Source organism: Macrotis lagotis, chromosome X (genome assembly GCF_037893015.1).
Source record: "Macrotis lagotis isolate mMagLag1 chromosome X, bilby.v1.9.chrom.fasta, whole genome shotgun sequence".
In the NCBI taxonomy this organism is placed as follows: Eukaryota; Metazoa; Chordata; class Mammalia; order Peramelemorphia; family Peramelidae; genus Macrotis; species Macrotis lagotis.
In genome coordinates, this window is record NC_133666.1 from 493,320,351 (window position 1) to 493,325,266 (window position 4,916).

The 4,916-nt window shown below is 36.4% G+C and overlaps 1 protein-coding gene across 2 annotated transcripts in view; it reads right to left on the reverse strand.

Annotated features, from left to right (window-relative positions):
* CYB5A (cytochrome b5 type A) overlaps window positions 1-4,916 on the reverse strand; it is a 47,716-nt gene that overhangs the window by 14,397 nt on the left and 28,403 nt on the right. The gene's annotated exons all lie outside the window — the stretch shown is intronic.

A 4,916-nucleotide genomic window follows, 5' to 3' on the forward strand; every position in this document is an offset into this window, starting at 1 on the left:
AACATTTGTTAAGTACCTACTAATTCCCCAGGTTCAGGGGGATGCAATGCTAGACACTGTGCTAGTACCTGGGGATATATAAAAAAGAGAAATCAAAGTTTCTCCCCTCAACGAAGCTATATTAGCAAGTTATATTACCAATATATACATATAAGTATTTGAAAATTAATGCAAGTATTGGGAAATCAATACAAAAGTAGTGAAAGAGGTACGCAGAAGGATTCAGAGAAGATTTTCAAAGCAACACACAGAAACACTGCATGCCTGTCCATAAAGTCAGAAAATTTCCTGGCCTGTTGATAGTCTGAGCCAGTTATGTTACTCAGGGGTCACTCTGTCAATGTGCATTAGGATTATCTTCTATAATAGGCATGACAAGTGGTCACCCAGTCAAGTCTCTCCCCTTAAGTAGTTTCTTTCAGTGGCAAGGAGCTCACACCTTCCACAAAAATTCCACAAGGGTTCATATTTCTGTAGTTCTCTCAAGATTGCCAAGTTCCTTCCCCACAACAGTGCTCTAAAGTGGTGATGCAAAAACAAATTGAACAAAACCTGAACCCTGGTCTTCTGTCACCTTTGTTAACCTCAATCAGTGTTTGAAGTTCTCACCTCCCCTTAGAAATCAAAAATCAATTAGTCCCTAACAGCAAGGAACTTACAGTCTTAAATGGAAGAAAACACTTAACTCTGTCACTAGTTGTTGTGTGACTGTCACTAACATGTAAAACTGTTAAAGTAGCAACTAATAAACACTCTACAATGAGCATTATTCTGGTTCTTCATACTGAGGCAGGAGAACTCTAGGCAGAGAGAAAAATATTGCAATCTTTTTCTTCTTTTTCTATATTAGAGACAAATAATTCAGACAAATGTTATAATCTTTTTCTTTTCTATATTGTTTGAATCCTGTTCTGTAGTGGTCTTGTACTTAGGCAAATCATCTATTAACAAGAACTGTACCTAACAAGGGTCCCTCCTCAACTAACAAGCCCCATACCAAACAAGCACTCAGTTATAACAGTTAATCTTTAAAACTGTTGATCCTTCTCCATTCTACCTTGTGCTAATAAAAACTCCAACTGCTGCCTAAACTGTACATCTCAGTTAAGGGTTGGGGTCCCCAAGAGCTAAATTCCTCTGTGCTAAGAAAGACTGAAACTAGGTCCTATTATTAATTCCTTAAGGCCCCTAGCTAAGACTCCCATTGTTATCCAGCCCCTCAAGCCTTCCACCCCCATCTCCTCCCGTGCCCTTCTCACGCTCACTACCTTCCCTGCCAAAGTGTATGCCTGACATCAGTAACATTCAGGTGATGGCCACTCCTTGACCCCTCCCCTGGCTCCTACCAGCACAGAAGGTGGGCTAGGCCTCCTTAAAAAGCTTTGCCCCTGGACAACTGGTGATAAGAGTGGCTATAGCACCAGTCCTGGAGTCAGGAAGACCTGAGTTCAAATATGACCTCAATCTTAATTAATAATTGCTAGCTGTATGAACTTGGGCAAGTCACTTAATCCCACTGCCCTAAAAAAAATTAAAAAAAAGCTTTGCCCCCTCTGCTTGGTTTTTGTTCTCACTGCAAATATGTAGTTTCCTCCTCTCTTCACTCTGTTTCTTCAGTTATCTCCCTATCCTTTATTTGCTGCCTCCTTAATGAACTCTTGTGAATTTACTTGTAACTTTTTTCTAGTAACCTGTGAATTAAAATTTATAGCCTTTCCTACACTTTTGGATCAGAGATCCTTGTGATTCCTTCCCTTATAAACAAATCCTCAGTGGTCTTTCCCACTACCTTTTCCCAGTGATACCCATCTCCTACACACATTTCATCACTCTGAATCAGGACAGGAAGGAACAAGGTGGATTAAACAGACAGTGAATAAAACTTGGGTCCTGCTCAAGATCAAAGACAGACACTCATGTATTAACAAGAATTATGCACAACCAAATAGGAAGAAATTTTAAGGGAAGGGAGAAAAGTGGGGGCAAAAAAAAACCCACTGAGATCAGAAACTTTGAGACAGATTTGATAGGTCCAAGGTTTCATGGAAAGGAGGTTATTTTCAAATGGAAAAGAGCCAATTTGGCTGCTGAAGCTATAGGAATGAGAGAGAAAGATACTGCCAGGTATCTTGACCTTGACTCATGTTACACTGAGAAGAAGTGGTGCTTAGAGGTAAAGCATGACATGTCAAAATAAAAAAAAAAACTTTTATCAGCCCTGTAACTCCTATGTAGATAAACATTGCAAAATAAAGTGATTACTCTCTTCATGCTGAGTAAAAATTCTAATCACTTTAAATGCTATAAACTATGACTAGTATTGGCTAATAAATGTATTTCTTCAGGCTTACTTAAAAAAAAAGTCAAGATTTGATTTCAGATAGAAAAGGATCTGGTTTTACTGAGAATTATTTAGCAATTAAATATCCACTCATTTACTACCTGTTCCAAAGCAAGCTAACAGATTAAAAAGCAATAAATTAATTAAAACAAAACATGGCCATTTCATATACATGTAAAAAAAAAAAGACTAGGATTAGTATATCTAAGAGACACCATAGAGGGCTGAAAAGTTGGGGAACCTAGCCCTTAGGGCTCCACTAACTAGTCCTGGATATGTGTGGCCTTGGGCAAGCAATGTCCTACAGGTCTTAAGTATTTTCATCTATAAAATGATTAACCATGAACTGTGATCAAATCAACAATCTACTACTAATGGTCCAACGTACCATCCCTATAATTTGCTGACCAAAGTGCCCTTCACTGGACCCACTCTTTGATAGAAGGGAGGATCTTTGCTTTGGTATTTGTACTTAGAACAGTGCTTTGGTGTATAAAAAGTACTTAATAAATGTATTCATTCATTCCTTCATTTATGAATTTTAACTCCAAGGTACACTCCAAGAATAAAATTCTATGTGTTAATAAGCTTTCAATCAAGATTTCAAAATTAAAAGATGTGACTAAGGGATTCTTGGAAGATTTCCAGTACTATATCTTAAGATGTCTTTCAGTTAGTTGTGAAAAGTAAATATGTGGTCCTCTGCTGAATATTACTTGTGAAAAATTATTATTCCCTACAAATATTCTAATAGACAATGTCCTTGATTCATGTGCATATATAAACATAGATTTACACAGGCATACACATACATACATATATTAAATCATAAAGACTTTATGGAGATGAAAGACTAGACATACAGGTCAGGAATATTTAAAAATTTATGGAATAAAACAAGTATATCTTTAACAGTAAAAATGGATGATTAAACGTGAAATTGCAAATCGATTACATACAACTTGCTATTCCTTTTAAATATATAACAAAGTTATCATGTAAATTTCTTATTTTTTTCTCTTGTACCTCTCTCCCCCCCAGCTTTTGATATTTTCTTAACTGCTTTTTTTTTTTTTAGTATTAAGAAAGTTTAAGGTTTTTTCCATGCCACTGGTATCTCACCCTCCTGGTACCTTTTATATTGGATAACTCAATGAGACTTCATAATTCTATCACCTCTATGTATAATTGTCCCAAAGCAGGTCATTTCCCTCCATATTTCTCTCAAAATGGGTTATTATAAAATTTTTATTAATAATATGTGATATTTATACAGTGCCTAAAGTCAGTAAAAGAATATTATTCATTTGAGCCTCATAACAATCCTGTTAAACATACTATAGCTTATTAGATCTGGAATACCACACCTAGGCCCATGCCTTCAATCCCTGGGTAAATTAATTCTCCTTTCTTTTTCCTGGAGTTCCCATCAGGAACCAACCTAGCTGATAGGTGACAACATGTTCATGTATAATCAACTTAACCCACTCTCTCTACTGGCTGACTCTAGTCACCAGACCATGCTTTAGCTTCACATTCACCCATACCATTTTACCATCATCTGACTGCTTCTAAGCATTTCTGCCAGGTGATCAAATGTCTCAGTTTGCTACATAAAGTAGAAGCTAAGTTCATGTGCACAGTGGAAGAGAATTAACTTAGGCAGAGAAGAAAAGGTAACAAATAACTGCCAGGAGGAGGGGGTGGGGTGGGGTCAAAAGAGTTGCTGAGAAGTGAAAGTTGGTTTGAATTTGAAGAAAAAACAACTGCAATGGGTCAAGTCAGTTCACTTGTACTTGATATAGCTGCACTCATAACCTGAGAGCAAAAGCACAAAAAGAAGGGGTGTGGATCCAGGGTTAGGGCAAGGAAACAAGTAAACAAAGCATCTATTAAGTACTTACCATGTAATAAATTATTAACTCTTTCACTTACAAAAATGGTTAGTTTTGTTTCTATTTTGTAATACTAGATATTCAGGGTGCATGGTAAAATAGCACCTTAAAAAAAAGAATATGTATTTTAGTCATGTTAAGTTGGATTGTGAGAAATGGTCTATAGATTTTACTTTCTTTAGCCGTTCCACTGAGTCTGGAACTATGAACTAGCAAGTATTAAAATAAAAGTAGTGTATTTTATAGGCAAGGTACTAAGTACTGGGAGTTTCAATAATTAGAAAAAACAGTTAGCAAACAAAAAAAAATTAGTCAGAACAAGTAGAAATATAGCAGGGAAAGAAGTCTTGAGTCAGAAACAATCTGGAGAGGGATGACAGAGTAAACACAGCTGGTCTGACCTTTAATTGGAAGCTAAGATTAAAAGAAATTCAGAGAGAAATGCAAGAGAGGAAAGAACTAAAAAGCTCACTCTAAAGTCTTAGATGAGAAGGGAGATATAATCAAAAGTCCAAGTGCCTGAGTAACTTGAAAAATGAGGATGGAGAACAGATCTGATGGCTAATAATGGAAAGACTCCCCAGAACATCATTTAAATAAACATTTCAGGGATTAACAAAACAAATGGAAAACTTGGTCCTCTTTTAAAAATAAGACAGATTGGAGAAGAGATTGTTTGG